Source organism: Lissotriton helveticus, chromosome 5_1, assembly GCF_964261635.1.
Source record: "Lissotriton helveticus chromosome 5_1, aLisHel1.1, whole genome shotgun sequence".
NCBI classification, from domain to species: Eukaryota; Metazoa; Chordata; class Amphibia; order Caudata; family Salamandridae; genus Lissotriton; species Lissotriton helveticus.
In genome coordinates, this window is record NC_136065.1 from 1,842,656,085 (window position 1) to 1,842,674,480 (window position 18,396).

Below are 18,396 nucleotides of genomic sequence, written 5' to 3' on the forward strand. Positions count from 1 at the left end.
GGCATTTACACCCGCAGATTCGGGAAGGGTCATGTTACACCACGGCACGCGCCTTTTGGTCAAGAATAGATGGATGGCTCCTCACCAGGGGTCTAGCTCCTTGGCTGACACATGCTTCATACCTCCCCAGCACATATTCCGACCACTCACAAGCACTTATCACCCTTACTCCCCCTCATAACTACTCGCCCTTTATATCCTGGTGCTTAAACCCACAAAACCTATTGGACCCGGTGTTTAAACAGGAACTAGAACAAGAAATAACTGACTTCTTTCCACAAAACGAAAACTCGGTTGAGCAATACTCCATGATATGGGAGGCATTCAAAGTCACCATTCGAGGAAGTTGTATTGCAAAAAGCGGGGGAATTCTGAAAGATATCCGCTCCACACTCCGCAACCTGGAGACAGAACTCAAACGTAAGGAAACTAGGATGCAGGACGCCCCCACCCCAGAACTACAGGTTCAGTTGAGAAGCTTACTTACTGAATATCAGGAGACAGCTGAGAGTGAATGTAAATTTAGAGGGAAATACCACCAGGCACGCCGATATGGACAGGGTGAACGACCGGGGAATGCGCTCGCCTCTCTGATTCGCCCTTACCGCTTCTCTAATATGGTCCTTGAAATCGAAGATGAAAACGGTCAACTGCATAGAAGCACCTCTGAGATTGTGGAAGCTTTTTGCAGCTTCTACAAAGCTCTATATAAGACACATAGAACTCACTCGGTGGAGTTCACCCCCTTGTTTGAGGACACCGCAATAGCCTGGTTAGGAAATGGACAGGAAATTTCTCTTAGCACACCACGAAAATGAGATCATCTCCGCCATAATGCAACTTCAATCAGGCAAGGCTCCTGGGCCGGACGGTCTCCCGGCCAAATTTGATAAAACATTCCCCCATTTACTTATCCCCATACTGCGACATGTATTTGGAGAGGCGCGTGAAACGGCATACTACCTCCCATGATGCGCGAGGCACGCATAATCTCCTTGCCCAAACCAGGCAAATCGACAGTATAGTGTATACCAAATCTATCCACGCAAGGAAAGGAGCAGGAAACCCCATGCGCTATAAGACGAAAGCTAGGTAATCCCACTCTAATGAGTCGAACGCCTTGGTGGTGTCAAGAAATACTGCTGCAGTGTTCATATCGGGATCAGTCTCCTGGAGGACAGCAATCAAAGTGCGCAGATTATGAGACGTGCCTCTATTTGGCACAAAGCCTGATTGGTCGGGGAGTACAAGAGCAGTCGTAAGGGCTGATGCGGTTAGCGATCAATTTTGCTAGTATTTTGGCACCAACGGTAATTAATGAGAAGGGTCTATATGAGTCGCAGCTGCGACTCATATAGACCCTTCTCATTAATTACCGTTGGTGCCAAAATACTAGCAAAATTGATCGCTAACCGCATCAGCCCTTACGACTGCTCTTGTACTCCCCGACCAATCAGGCTTTGTGCCAAATAGAGGCACGTCTCATAATCTGCGCACTTTGATTGCTGTCCTCCAGGAGACTGATCCCGATATGAACACTGCAGCAGTATTTCTTGACACCACCAAGGCGTTCGACTCATTAGAGTGGGATTACCTAGCTTTCGTCTTATAGCGCATGGGGTTTCCTGCTCCTTTCCTTGCGTGGATAGATTTGGTATACACTGGCCTACAGGCTAGAGTCATGGTCAACGGTGTCCAATCCTCACCCTTCACAATAGCTAGGGGCACCAACCAAGGATGCCCCCTCTTGCCCCTACTCTTCACCATAGCGCTTGAGCCTCTAGCGGCCAAAGTCAAACAACATTATCGAGACCATGCGTTGATCTATCCAGAATGCCAAATTTTAATCTTCCAGTACGCCCATGACCTTACGCTGTATCTGCGCAACCCAGACGAAAGCCTTAACCCCATCCTTAGACTCCTTATCGAGTTTGGCCACCTCTCTGGGGTTAACATCAATTGGGGGAAATCCCAGATATACCCTCTTATGGACGCCACCACACGATTCGAGCCGGACTCTCCACTCAAATGGTGTGCAGACACGCTTACATACCTCAGAATAAACATCTCTAGGGATCAAGCTGAACTGATGCGGTCCAATTACGGAAGAACGCTTGATCTCCTCACTGACAAAATCACTAGATGGGTTGCGCTGCCCCGCTCTATGGCTGGAAGAGCCTCACTGATCAAAATGCTGATACTTCCCTAAGTGCTTTAACTTTTTATGAATATACCTTATGTTCCTAGCCGCCATTTTTTTAAAGATATTAAAACCCAAATGATTTGTCTTGTATGGGGGAAAACACGCCAGATTAAGCTGGGACATCCTCACTCAACCCTTCGCGGTTTCAAAATACCCCATTTGGAACTTTATTTCATATGCGCTCAGACTCACTTTGCAGCCTACTGGGTGTATCTCCCCATACATGCCCCACCTCGCAATAGATGGCTACATGACCCCCATACCATGCTCAGCATACCAGAGCACCCCGCGGTCCCTAGACATTCAGCTTCCACCACTGTTCAATGCACTACCAGCGCTTGGAAGGACCTGGCCCGAAGGACCCACTGTCCCCTACTATATTCACCTTTACTACCCCTCCAAGGGAGACATGATCTCCCGATTACACAAGAAGGGGGTTGCCGCCGCTTATTAGGCAAGCTGTCCAGTCTCACTTGGGGACAACTCTATCAAAAAGGGAAATTCCGAACTAGGGATGAATTCTTCTGAACCTCCTCTCCCACCCCTCTAGATCGGTACTATTATGTTAGGCTTAGGCAGGATATGCGGTACCTCACCCCATGCTTTCCGCAAGAACCTCCCATCATGCCCCCCCTTCAAGCCCTTTTACAACAAACCACTCCTACACACGTAGTGTCACTTTTGAATCGCACCACTCAAAAGGAATTTGAGTATAACCCCCCACCAGCTAAGACCAAATGGGAGAGGGAGCTAGGGCATCCCCTAATGGAAAAACAATGGTCCTTCTGTTGTCGCCAAACTGGCGAAGTCTCCACCAGTAGCAGGCTGCACATAATACACTACAAATATGTTCACCGGCTATATTTCACACCTGCACACCTACATCACCTACACTTGCGGGACACCGCTCGATGTGGGGAACAGGGAGCGGATTTCAAACACTTGACTTGGGACTGTCCGCCGATATTGGGGGGAAGTAATGCTTGCTCTAGATCAAATGACAGGAACACACGTGCCAGAAGACTTCCTCACCGCCCTCTTAGGGTAAACTGAACCACTACCCGCTAAAATACGGCGCTATGCTTCATTGGTGCTTCTCCTCTCTCTCGTACTGCTGGGAACGACACACAAGGCAGGGATGAACATTGATAAATAGAGGTTATCAGAAAAGATCAGACATGACAACAGAAATGTAGCTATGGGAAATGGAGCATACCTTATATACACGAAACTATGGGGTAGGAACTACCGAATGTAGACATTCTATCTAACTAACATAGGTGACTAGTGGCATTAATGCTCTGTTATTTGGTTTTGTTAACTAAGAGTATAAATGTTCAGAACCTTTGCGGCGGCGACTTAAGATAATTGTCCCCCTGAAGCGGCCGGCCCAATGTGGTTGTAGGCGGTTTGCTGTGTACTCCCCTCCCGCCTCTACTGCCTTAAACATAAACGCATTGCCGGCCCGCCAGGAATGTAGGTATCGTGCTGTGTATTAAACCATTTGACGCCAATAAAGTTCTTTTAAAACTTAAAAAAACAACAACAAAAAACTATGCACAATTTTATTTTGCTAATTTTAGTCTGACGCGAGAAAATGATTGCTTATGCCATTGCTGAGGTCCTTAAACTTAGTACAATGCTGGCCAACCTTCTTGTTCTTACAATCGCTCCTGAATTCTTACATCTGCAGTGTTATGTCATGCTATTTATGGGCTGTTATTACTTGCAGAAAATTGTTATAGTCAACAATTTTGCTTTAATAAGTATTTGATTTTCCTTTTTACTATTTTTATCCATAATGACGTGTAATGCACAGATTTTTTAAATAATGCTTTTTTGATTTACCAAGTGAAATCGAATAAAGCTTATATTGATTAATTGAACTGAAGTAGGGTATACAAATTAGTTACAGTCTTACACAAATGCTTACCTGTGTTTTCCAAAAGTAAGTCTTTTATTAAAGGTAAATATAAAAGCAAATGAACAATTACATTGATAAAGCAGTTAATACCATTTGTACCATTTGGGACTTAGTAAACTGAAGTCCCAAAACTTCAAGGTTGTGCTCTTTCTTCTTTTTTCACACATTTCAATTGTTTCCAAAGACTCATTGGTTGTAACGCTTTCTTTCCTTTTCATATATATTTTAGGTTTAGACACCACTCTATATTGGACAAGAGACAGTGTATATATCTGTCTTAAACGATAATGTATTGGCATACACAAGAAGGGTCTGCATTAATTTTGGTGTCATCAACATCTATAATATATAGTCCTTGTAAAGTTTTCACATGGGATAAAGCAACATATGCCATTCCCTCTTTAAAAACAGTTAGGTCATTTGTAATGAATGCATAATTTAAGTTTAAACCTTGAAATTCATGCATTGTAATAGCATAAGCTAAATATTAAGGCAATTGCTCTCTTTGAATATATGTCTTTTCTTGCTGTCACTCTTGCAATGTGTTTCGGGTCCTTCATATTGTCAAACTGGACGTGCTTTTCTACCCTTGCCTTACTCCACGCTGCATGGACCTACCTGCCACGTGCTCCTGGGGCATTCCGGTTTGGACAGCTGTACTGCACCGTATCGCCGCCTGCAGACACGGGCTCAGAAGACCACCACTCCCAGAAGCCTTAGTGGCGCAGTCCACATGTGTCATTTTGAAGCGCCAGAAGGCGCTTAAAACAGACTTCGGCCTCCCGCAGCGCGGGACGCGCTTTTCTACCCTTACCTTACTCCACGCTGCGGCACGGACCTACCTGCCACTTGTTCCTGGGGCATTCCGGTTTGGACCGCTGTTCTGCACCGTATCGCCGCCTGCAGACACGGGCTCAGAAGACCATCACTCCCAGAAGCCCTAGTGGCGCAGTCCACACGCGTCATTTTGAAGCGCCAGGAGGCGCTGAAAACAGACTTTGACCTCCCGCAGCGCGGGACGCGCTTTTCTACCCTTGCCTTATTCCACGCTGCACGGACCTACCTGCCACTTGCTCCTGGGGCATTCCGGTTTGGACGGCTGTACTGCACCGTATCACCGCATGCAGACACGGGCTCAGAAGACCACCACTCCCAGAAGCCCTGGTGGCGCAGTCCACACGGGTCATTTTGAAGCGCCAGGAGGCGCTTAAAACAGACTTCGGCCTCCCGCAGCGCGGGACGCGCTTTTCTACCCTTGCCTAACTCCACGCTGAACGGACCTATCTGCCACTTGCTCCTGGGGCATTCCGGTTTGGACGGCTGTACTGCATCGTATCGCCGCCTGCAGACACGGGCTCCGAAGATCACCACTCCCAGAAGCCCTAGTGGCGCAGTCCACACGCGTCTTCGCCAGGAGGCGCTTAAAACAGACTTCGGCCTCCCACAGCGCGGGGTGCGCGCGGGCGCTGACCGGGCAAAGCCCGGGACAAGGGCGGGCCCGTCCGCGCCCGTCAGGGCCAGAAGGAGGCTGGGCCACCCCTCTTCGCATAAACTTTTTGTGATGAAGGCTTCTTTGGTTAGCACAAAATATTTACTTGGTGTCGCTTTTTTATGTGACTTATAGAATTGGCTTCATTGGGTGTCTTTTAATTTTAAGTCTTAGCATGTCTAAAGCCAATCGTAGGGGAGTGGGTGGTCCGGGGGTTGTGGGCACACTAGATGCTTTTCTTTCACGGGCTGAGTCGGTTCTTATGCATGAGATCAAACTTACTGAAAAAAGACTCTCCCTAGATCCCCAACCCCATTGAGTCTCAATAGGAGCATATACATCTAGTCTCCCCCCTACTGATGCTCCAACTGTAGACCCTATTCACTTGGTGACTGCCCAGATACATACTACAGAAGTAAGTAACCATCCTTCTAATGGCAGTATTGTATCTCTTGATCCTTCCCCCTCTCCTAAAATACTCACACGACAACAGAGATTGGAGCAGATAAAGGTGGGGAAGGTTCATAATAAAAAACGGAAGGCGCGTGGGCAGCCGCAAATTTCGACCCGTACTAGCAAGGTGGTTAAAACAAGGAGTAAATGCACAGATAATGAGGAGGGTCAGGTAGTTGTTTCCTCAATAGCCAAAAATAGATAAGGAAGAGGATAGAGCCCACATTAAACATGTGTTCATGGATTTTGAGAAGGTTCTCCTTTCTAAAATGGGCGAGAAAATAGAGGCATTGTTAGATCCCCTATTAACTAAACTATCAGAAATAGATATGAGGTTGTCTAAGCTAGAGCAACATCAATTATTATTAACGTCAACTCTGGGTAAGGTCACAAATGGTCAGCCAACTGCATCCAGTCTAGTTACAGTGCACAGCAAAAGTCAATCTAATGAGATAGACCGCAGTGACCACAATGATGGTAGGATAGTACCAGTTTCCAATGCCCTCGTAAGTAGTCTACACACCTAACCCAATGGTCCAGTATGCACTAGGGAACAACAATGGAGTCGGGATCTGGGTACCACACGGGGTAGGAATACCACTCCTAGCAGTTCTCTCAATCTTCCTCCGAAAACTACAACTTATACCATTGTCCTCTCTAACGTACCAGTACTCTCTTCAAATAATGTTGAACACTGGGAGTCGCTAAAGAATAAAGCTCTACACATGCTAAATACCAGAACCGGGTTGGGCGGTTCCCTGTTTCGAGAATTCAAAATGGTTCGCAGAGTTCCATGGGTAGGGCATAACCAGAAACATTTTAGAGGGGATTGTGTGGTGCTTAGTTTTGGGTCCCCATCTCTTGTACAAACAATCTTGGAAAGGGCAGGCACAAGGGTTTTGAGTGAAGATATTATTCATATCTTGCCCTTGGGTTTTTTCTATCTGGCTTCTTTACCGCCCATTACAGTTAGGGATAGTGCAAGAAATATTGCTCAGGTTCGAGGTCCCTATGATTACGTAGTCCCGACATTAAACAGATTTGAACTCCTCTCCATCTTGGAGGATATTGATTGACTGCAATCTGCTGTAGAGTGTAATATGACCACCCAGTCACCATTTTCTCCGAGAGGGGGGGATGGGGCTCCAGTATGCTAGAAGCCAGGCAACATACTCCAAGTACCGCTAGCAGGAGAGGGGCTTAGGAAATTGGGGGTAGGTCAAGAAGGGACATGGGTAGGGTTAAGGACAGGGGTCCACCCGACAACTCTATGCAGGAAGTAGCTGGTGTTGCTGGGATTGCGACTGATTTTTGTGACCGCAATTAGGCCACAGTAACAGTCTCTGTGATACAACAGGTCTCAAGTTAGTTTCCTGGAACATTGCAGGGCTTTCTCAAAAAACAAACTCTGTAGACTGGTCTAAATTTGTCGAGCAAGCTGACATATTGTGTTTCCAAGAAACATGGGCTACCGATGCAGTATTTCGCCAAGGGTATTTAACTTTGCGAAAGCTGCAGAAAAAGGACAGCGTGGTAGACCAAAGGGTGGATTGACCACTTGGGTCAGACAGACTGAGAAGTATTCAGCTCAGGAGCTTCATATTGATTCCAGGGACATTCTAATAGTAAGGCTATCAAGAGTAACTGTCCCTGATATTCTACTTATTAATGTTTATTCGCGAGGTTTGCAAGGGGGGAAAGCTTCCCCTATTGTCACCTCTTTAGATTTGTTTTTATTAGATCACAGAGTAGGTAACAATGTCATAATAGCTGGTGATTTTAATTGTACGTTTGAACCCCTGGACATTCATGACGTTAATCTTGGTACTGAGGAGGATGCCGAGTGGTCCATCCCCCAGTTAGACATTCCCGCTATTAAAAAATGGTCAAGTGCAGCTCTCCAATTAAAAGTATTCTGTTTGGAGCATGGGATAAGGGCTGCCAATGGAAGAACCAAGTCAGAAAAAGTAGGTTCCCATACTTTTAACAACGGTTTACGTACCAGTAGAATTGACTTTTTTATGTTAAATAAGGAGCTCTGGTGTAACCTTGTAGATATGGAGGTCTGTGAAAGACCGGAGAGTGACCATAATCCCCTTTTGCTCTCTGTATTAAGTTCAACGTCAGTATGTGGAGCTAGTTTAGCTCCACGTACTGATTTTGTTGAGGTTAGACTGACCAATGACACTAGACGTGTCAAGTGGGCAAATGTTTCTCAAAACGAAGAGCATTTGGTTGAAATGAAAAGCTTGTTAGTTGATGCCATTGGCAAGTTACAGTCTTGTGTTATGCAGGGGGAGTTGAATGATAAAACTGAACAGGTCCATGAGGAATTGTTTTTAAAGCTTAAAAGTTATTTTATTAAGAGAAGCAAGAATCCCAGCCGTCAGATTGATTCGAAAGCAGCACCCTGGTATGGCACTTCATGCCGCCAGGCATATAGAAATATTGCGGCCGCAATTCGATCCAAGGACAGGGCTGCAATTTGCAAAGCTAGGTCCGACTACAAGAGTGCTCTGCACTATGCCAAAAGGGCCTGGGATGAACAGCATTGGGGCGATTTGCTGGAAGCATCCCTAGGGAGGAGTATGTGTGCGTTTTGGAAATTGGTGAGATGGGGTAGCGGTGTTCCTAATAATGTCCCCCATAACTATGTGGAGCGCGACAGGTGGGTCTCCCACTTTACAGCACAGTTTTCAAGTGCAGAGGCTAATCTAGAATTCCAAGTCATTCCACCTCTGGATATTAATCTACACTTTACTAAGCATGAGGTGGAAATTGCACTTCAGTCAGTACCAAGAGGAAGGGCTCTGGGGCCTGACTGTATCCCCACTGATCTCTTCCTCTACGACTTATCAAACTGGGTGGAATATATTCAGCTCCTAGCAAACGCAGTGGCTATTGGTGCACCAATGCCAAGTACGTGGGCAGGAGCGGAAATCATACCTATATACAAAAAAGGGGATCGCACAATTCCAGGGAACTATAGGCCCATTAGCCTACTAGATTGCATACAAAAGGTCCTGGCAAGAATGATTTTAAATAAACTTCAGTCATGGTTGGAGGAATCCATCATCCTGTCCCACCTGCAGGCGGGCTTTCGGTCTTGTACAAGCACCATAGACCAGGTATTCAGATGTATACTTGTCTACTGGCGCACGGTGGTAATAGGGGGAGGCACGTTATATGCTGCCTTTGTCGACTTAAAGTCGGCTTTCGATCTTGTTCCTCGGGCCAAGATGTGGCGCTGTTTTTTGCAGTTACGGTACAAAAAGGGGTGGTGATGGACGGAGCATCTGAACCAATCAAACACTCACACCCAGTCAACAGATCTGGGTTTAATCCATCACCGTTCTTTAGCCCCCTCTGCCACCCCAGTTCAGACATGGCCATATGCAAATCAGTCTGACCCTGTGCCTCATGGGAACAGTCCAGCCCGAACTGCCAAGCCATGCCTTCCCTGGACCGGAAACAAGCTTCCTAGGACCGGTTTCTGGCATTTCAGTCGTCTTCAGCCAGGCTTGCTTGAATCCAGTGGCAAAGTGAGCAAGGGACTCACGTCTGAGCATACCTTGCCAACTTATGTCGAACAAAGCGGTACAAAAGGGGGTGGTGATGGACGGAGCATCTGAACCAATTAAACACTCACACCCAGTCAAAGGATCTGGGTTTAATCCATCACTGTTCTTTAGCCCACTCTGCCACCCCAGTTCAGACATGGCCATATGCAAATCAGTCTGACCCTGTGCCTCATGGGAACAGTCTAGCCCGAACTGCCAAGCCATGCCTTGGCTTGGCAGTTCCAGTGGCTTGGCAGTTCGGGCTGGACTGTTCCCATGAGGCACAGGGTCAGACTGACTTGCATATGGCCATGTCTGAACTGGGGTGGCAGAGTGGGCTAAAAAACTTTAAATCAGTTGTACAATCACTGATCCTATCTCGAATAGACTATGGCAATGCCACGCTCGCTGGCACCCCTAAAGTACACCTAGCCCCTATCAAATCCGTTCTCAACCTTGATGCCAGGCTCATCTGACTGTAAGCGATACGATCACATCTCCCCTGTTCTCAAAAACCTCAAATGGCTTCCAATCGAAGGCAGATCCACCTACAAGATTGCCTGCATCACTCACAAAGCCCTTCACCAAAATACCCCTACTTACCTATCCAATAAACTCCAAAAATCCGGGTGTGCTAGAACATTGCGGAGCACTAACGCCCTTGTTCTAATCCCGCCTCAGCTAAAAAAGAAAGCAACTCAATCTCTCTCATTCTCTGGTAATGCCCTGTCCATCTGGAACACTCGCCCCAAAGACCTACGCTGTAACCCATCCTATCCCTGCTTCAAAAAAAACCTCAAGCTGCTCCATCTCAACAAATATTGGGGTGCTTAATTATACTTACTGTCACTGGCCTCTTGAATTCCCACTCTAATCATTACTTATACAGGCCCCCCCTACCTATAATCTTACCTCACTCCTCACTTCCACAATTGTATACTCTTATCTCTCGCCTTTCTCCAACTATTGACCTACTATACTATTCCTGCCCGCCGCCCAGCCATGGGACACCATTAGCATGGATTTTGTTACTGATCTCCCAAAAGACCTGGAACACACCACCATTCTTGTAGTGGTGGGTTTATTCTCTAAATTGGCTCATTTTGTTTCTCTTCTAGGTACCCACAGTTATAGATCTAGCTGTCACAATCATTCAACATATAAAAAGACCCGAGGGTATCTTCAGTCATAGTATCTGATCAAGAACAACAGTTCATATCTAGGTTTTTGTTGGACAGCTCTGCAAATGGACCTCTGGTTGTCATCAGCTTATCATCCACAAACTGATGGACAAACAGAAGATACCAACCAGTCCATGGAACAGTACCTATGCTGTCTGTTGTCCATAATAACATGAAGCTGGGTTAAGGCATTACTCATGTCAGAATGCACCTATAACAATATCTATCCCTCTGCTTTGGGCATGTCTCCCTTTTCCTGTTCTATGGGTTTATCGTCAAAACTGTACCTATAGAGCCAACACACAAGGTACCGGAAGTAGATGCTCTTTGTTCAGCACAACTGGACATTTGGAAAACTGCACAAACACAATTACAGACTGCTAAGGAGAATTTTAAAAAAACGGCAGATTGGCATTGGTGTCCAGCCACTTCTTATGCCCTTTGTGATCTTGTCTAGTTAACCTAAAAAAAAAACGCCACTTGGAGAGGTCTCAAAAACGTTGGCCCCGTTATTTTGGGCTATTTAAGATTCCGAAGGTTGTAAACCCAGTGGCCATGAAACTGGAATTACCTGCAGAATACCAGATCCACCTAGTGTTTCAAACCTCCCTCCTCAAGCCCTTTGTTCCAACTATGACTCCTCTTCCACCTCCACCGCCGCTAACTGTTGCGGAAGATGAGGAATAGGAGGTAAATCAAAACCTCACTCCCGGAGATGTCAGGGGAAATTATTTCATCAATACAATACGAGTCAAAGGGGGGAAACAAACAGGATAAGGCTGCCCCCCACTCACAACATAATAAACAACAAAAAGGCCTCACCTCAATGACACTTACTCCTAACAGGAATGGCAATGCAATGTTTTTTTCACTTGCACAATTCCATCGAGTGTGATAACTTACACTACTCAGATTTGTCACTGTGTGTCTATCTCTACTCTTATAAAAACCATCGTCCAGGCTAAACTCCACCCTCCACCCCAAAAAATTTGAGCAGGAGGAGAGTACCTCAAGGTAGCGACACCAAAGGGGGGGCTGGTACTTGCCAGTTTACCCGCTTATCATCATCGGCCACTCTCTCTCTTTGTGTGTGGGAAAGAAGAAAGAAAAGTGTATATTCACCCCTAAACAGAATGTAGTTAAAAAGTAATAGTGAGTGCAGCAACTGTGCTTGCTATTCAATCAGTTTGCTCATTGAACCCCTGTGAGAACCAGTGAACCTAATTCTCACCTTTAAAACCAGGTAGGGCTTGCTGGCCAACCAATTTTTTTCCAAGCTGCAAGCCCTCCCAATTAAAAATGGTTATCAATAAACCATAGTTAATTTACCATTGCCAACATGTTTCGTTGCTACAATTTCTCACGACTTTGTCAGGGCTGATAGGGTTCAAACTCTCATTCTGCACCTAAAATTCTCCCGAAACCTGTGATTGTATTAAAAACAAGAGCCCGTCATGAGTATCCATCTGCCTTTTTCGAAGGTATAATGAAATCCAAAGTTTGTCAAAGCACACAATTAACTGCAATTCCAGCACACATTGTTTACCTGGCGGTTACGAATTCACTGCATACCTGCAACCGTCACCGATATGGACACCGTGTCTTTTGATCACGTGTCCGCGGCAAGACTATCCAATGTCTAGCCCCCTGAATATATGTAGCAAAACATAAAGGACATCAAGGATTATTAGCTTATGTTGCCCCTATCACTCTTTTCAAGCTAATCACCCTCAGCACGAAGTGTATTCTCGTGTGAGTCACTCAATCTCCGACATTGCTTGTATCAATGTCTTTTGTCAATAAGTATTATGCTCGGTCCAAAAACCGTTCTCCTTCCGTTCGTCATTCACTTTAAACAACCACATGTCATTCTCCACAATACATGTTACCAATGCCTCCCCTTAATTCTCATACCTTACGTCTGTGTAATCCAATTCTCCTTAAAAGGGTTCGTCAAATGGTGGATCACATTCTCCTCGAATTGGCCCACATAAATGCAGGCCAAACTCGGGGCAAATGTGGCCCCCATCGAAGTCCCCGACACCTGCAGGTACAATTGGTTATCGCTGAGTTTAGCATGTACTCGTTATAGCCAACCAAAATATAGACGTTATGTTTATAACTGAGACCTGGGCAGATCTAGCATCTGGCCCAGATTTCAGTATCGCTACACCGGATGGCTATCACGTGATTAGACTAGACAGATCCTCTGGTAAAAGGGGGGGTGGTCTAGCTATCATACACCGAGCCAAGCTAGCTGTAAAATCGGAATCACTAGACTATAACTTTGCGGAAGCTCTAGCCTTTACTATCACCCTCTCCCCTATACAAGCCTTTAAGGGCACCTTGTTGTATCGACCACCGATTTCACGAACACTTTTTTTGAAATCTCTTAATTGTTTACTAGAACCAGTAGCAGCCAACTTGGACTACACAATATTGGGTGATTTTAATTTTCATTTAGAAAATTATGAAGATAAAGATTTGTGCACTCTGATTGCTGACTTTTCGGCCGTTGGTTTAGAACAGAGGGTCTCCTTAGCCACTCATCAAGCAGGTCACACCTTGGATGGTCTATTCACAAATAATTCTTATATCACTTGTCTTTCAGTGCTCCCACTTACATGGACGGATCACTCGGCAGTTAAATTCACTATCAGTCAGGAATCATAAAAACTTTCCTCCTAGCACATGCCCTCAGATCAAATGTCGTAATTGGAAAAATATTGATCCCACGGTCCTATATAATGCTTTAGAATCTACAATACCAGAAGACATACTTGATCCTCAGGAAACAATTATGGACACTGGCTGCTCAATGCCTTTGACCAATTAGCACCTACCAAAAAAATGCAGCCAAACCGCACCAAACCCTCTGCGGCATGGTTCTCAGAACCACTAAGGCTCGAGAGACAACGATGCCGAAATCTGGAGAGGCGCTGGCGTAGGAATTACGATAACAATGACAGAGATACTTATAAGAAAGCCCTGTCAAGCTATAAAAAACTCATGATTGCAGAAAAATGTAATTTTTATAGCACACAAATAGAATTAGCTCAAAACTCGAGCAAACAGCTATTTCAGGTTGTCAGAAAATTAGCCAACCCACCTGCTCCTTCCATTACAGAACCATCTCAAATCTTTTGCAATGAGCTAGCGGAATTCTTTAAGGCAAAGGTTAAAGACATCTTTAACAACTTCACGAAAATAACTATTGCCGAATCTGCATGTCCGGAGATTCCGATCATGCCGTCAATCCCTATCTTCGAGGGGTTCTCCCCATTGTCTCAGTTGTCTATGGAAGAACTTATGAATACTGTTAAGTCAGGCTCACCGTTGGATCCTTGTCCTTTACCCATTCTTAAACCACTAGCCAAATTGATAGCCCCGGTGCTCACCAACATTTGCAACGCTATGTTTCGGACAGGTGATTACCCCTCAATATGGAAAAAGGCCATTGTTAAACCTCTTTTAAAAAAACCATCCCTAAACCCATTAGAGCCTAAAAGCTATCGCCCTATTGCTTCGCTCCCCTATCCATCAAAAATTTTTGAAAAGGCAATGAACCTACAATTGTCAAATTACATCGACCAGAACGAGCTGCTGGATGATACCCAGTTCGGGTTCAGGAAGGGTCACGGGACTGAGACTGCTCTGATAAAGGCAGCAGAGGAGGTCAGGATAGTTATGGACCAGGGTGGTGCAGCGGTCTTAATACTTCTGGATCTGTCTGTGGCCTTCGACACGGTCGATCATACCATCTTGATCGACCGTGTCGCTGCAATCGGCATTCAGGGCAAAGCCAGAGCACTCCTGGCTTCCTTCCGGGCTGAGAGAGAGCAGTCTGTAAAGATGGGTTGCTACTGCTCTCCAAATTTTACCTTGCCTTGTGGAGTTCCCCAGGGCTCCTCGTTAAGTCCGACACTTTTTAACATCTATGTGTCGGACTTGGCGAGGGTGATCAAGTCATTCGGTATTAGATTAACATCATATGCCGATGACACCCAACTGGTCCTGGCGATCCACAAAAATGGAGGAGCAGTAGCCGTGAACTTCCAGGAGGGCATGAGAGCCATCAGTACCTGGATGGACCAGAATTGTTTAAAGCTAAATTCTGACAAGACGGAGGTCATGGTATTTGGTGAACTGACCCCGTCTTGGTCCCCAGCCTGGTGGCCCTCGGAGCTGGGAAGCCCGCCATCTCCAGTATCTAAAGTTAGAAATGTGGGAGTTCTATTCGACAATAAGCTAGCTTTTGTCAACCATGCTAACGCAGTGGTCCCAGCCTCTTTCTTTACCCTAAGAATGGTAAGGAAACTGCTTCCATTTCTTCCTCCAAATGCAGGAAAGACCTTAATGTCCACTTTGGCATTATCCAAGGTGGACTACTGCAATGGCTTACTGTTGAATGCGCAGGAGCAAGTTTTGAACAAATTACAGCTTGTTCAAAATGCTGCTGCGAGGATCCTAACCGGCACACCTAAGCACTCATCCATCTCTCCCATTATTCGTCAATTGCACTGGCTGCCGGTCAGAAGCCGTACAAAGTTTAAGGCCTTGTGTATTATATACAAGGCATTGAACAATACTGGACCAGAATTCCTCAAAAAGGCAATTACTGTATATAACCCTAGTCGAACATTACGTTCTTCTGCAGCCCAACAGCTCCAAATTCCACGCACAAAAAAAGCAACATGGGGAGATAAACGCTTTGTAGTTGCTGCTTCAAAATTGTGGAACCTGCTTCCTCCCTTCATCAAACTCAGTCCTTCATTGTTAGCTTTCCGAAAGCGCCTTAAAACTTGGCTTTTTAATCAGTAAACTTTTCCCTATGGAATCCCTCTGCAATCTGTGACCTGTACTTTCCAGCGCCGAGACACCGAAAGGTATTTGTGCGCTATAGAAGTTTTATAAAATAAAATAAATAAAAATAAAAAAGAGTGTAATTACCTCTGTTTATCCCTTTCCCTCCCTGCGCCTGTGTCAACGGGCATTATTATCATGGCAGAGAGATAGGGATGTGATCATTGGGAGAGGCGGAATTGTAGTAGGACCAGCGAGTTTGATCCACCTGTCATGCTGTTTTGGAAAATTAAAGAAGTTAGTGAAAGGAGGAGTTGACATACAAGATCGAGATATAGAATTGAGGATGGAGTTGAAATGATGCTGCTATTTGCTTGACGCCGATATGATTTTTCTGAATGGTCCGCTAATTAAGTGGATAAATTATGGAGTCTTACACAATCTCTATAAACGAAAAATAGTTTGCAATATTGAAGGGGTTTTATCAAATATTAAAGGAGTGCATGATATTAGAATGCGAAAACACTGGTTTCAAAGTGGAAAACTTTATTTGCAAACTTTATTCAGGGGCGCTGCGGGCAGTTTTCCCGTTCTAAGATGGCCGCCACGGAACACCAAGAGCGTGTTGGCGCCGAACGCTGATGCCCTGATAGGGCGGGGTTTAGAATGCTGTAAATTCCCACGGCGGTGCGAGCTCGATGCTGGAGCTTCTAACACGCCGGTGGGAGTCGGCACAGGTAAGGAGGATGGTGGCCTTGGATTACACAGACGTAAGGTGTGCGAGTTATGGGGAGGCATTGGTAACATGTATTGTGGAGAATGACATGTGGTTGTTTAAAGTGAATGACGAACGGAAGGAGAACGGTTTTTGGACCGGGCATAATACTTATTGACAAAAGACATTGATACAAGCAATGTCAGAGATTGAGTGACTCGCACGAGCGTACACTTTGTGTTGAGGGTGATTAGCTTTTAGAGAGTGATAAGGGCAACAGAAGCTAATAATCCTTGATGTCCTTTATGTTTTGCTACATATATGCAGGGGGCTAGACATCGGATAGTCTTGCCGCGGACACGTGATCAAAAGACACGGTGTCCATATCGGTGATGGTTGCAGGTATGCAGTGACTTCGTAACCGCCAGGTAAACAATGTGTGCTGGAATTGCAGTTAATTGTGTGCTTTGACAAACTTTGGATTTCATTATACCTTCGAAGAAGGCAGATGGATACTCATGACGGGCTCTTGTTTTTAATACCATCACAGGTTTTGGGAGAATTTTATGTGCAGAATGAGAGTTTGAACCCCATCAGCCCTGACGAAGTTGCGAGAAATTGTAGCAACGAAACATGTTGGCAATGTTAAATTGACTATGGTTTATTGATAACCATTTTTAATTGGGAGGGCTGGCAGCTTGGAATAAAATTGATTTGCCAGAAAGCCCTACCTGGTTTTAAAGGCGAGAATTAGGTTCACTGGTTCTCACAGGGTTTCAATGAGCACACTGATTGAATAGCAGGCACGGTTGCTGCACTCACTATTACTTTTTCACTACATTCTGTTTAGGGAAGAATATACACTTTTCTTTCTTCTTTCCCACACGCAAAGAGAGAGAGTGCCCGATGATGATAAGTGGGTAAAGTGGCGAGTACCAGCCAGTAACCCCTTTGGTGTCGCTACCGTGAGGTACTCTCTCTCCTCTGTCTCACATTTTTTCGGGTGGAGGGTGGAGTTTAGCATGGACGATGGTTTTTATAAGAGTAGAGATAGACACATTGTGACAAATCCGAGTAGTGTAAGTTATCACACTCGAGGGAATTGTGAAAGTGAAAAAACCCTTGGATTGTCATTCCTGTTAGGAGTAGGTGTCATTGAGGTGAGGCCTTTTTGTTGTTTATTAGGGGAAATTATTTAACTGGTGGATTGGAAAGGTTATCCCCCTCGAAGAGCGCTCTTGGGAACCCTCCAATCATGTGCATTCTCCCCGCTTGCATCTAATCCATGCTTGTAATCCAACTAAGCCACGTCCCGTTATTCAGCCTTTGGCGGGATACTGTCACAACTTGTGCTTCATGCACTGTCTGTACTCCACCTGTGTCTCTGTGTAGTGGTGATCTAACCCTTCCTGTAACAAATGGTATGACCCCCTAGATGCTTTCCCTCCACTCTCATTACCTTGCAATTCATGTCACCCTGGTTATTGTTGCCAACAGCTACGTTTTTGGTCCTCTTCGGACTTATTACATTTGTGATGATCTTGTGGGATTACCCTATGTTATGGGGGATTGGGATATGCATTTGAGAATAACATTGTGTTTTTCTCCTTATGTTTTGTTGGTTGCCATGGTATGCGAGATCTCGCGAGATATTACATTGCACAATATGTGGCCCGCAACTTGGGGGCATGGTCTATAAAGAACGCATCCACTGTTTCCTTGATGCTTGGCTTTGAACATCCAATCAGACAGAAGGTTCTTCTTTAAACGTAAAGAAGACATGGGCCCTCTCCTATAGGATGCGAGTTCCTTAAGGCAGGGATAATAAAGCAAATGTGAAGTCCTAAGGCAACTCAAACAATTATCACAGCATATGATAATAAATACATTGAAGGAAGCAAGATATACACATATACAAAAAATATTTTATTGTCTTAAACACACTACAAAAACGTATTCTTTATATCAATTTACATGATCAATAGTTGAATCAATTCCCATGCTAGTTTCAAACGTGTATACACTCACTCATTCACTTTCATACTTGGTGTACATTCCAATTAATGAT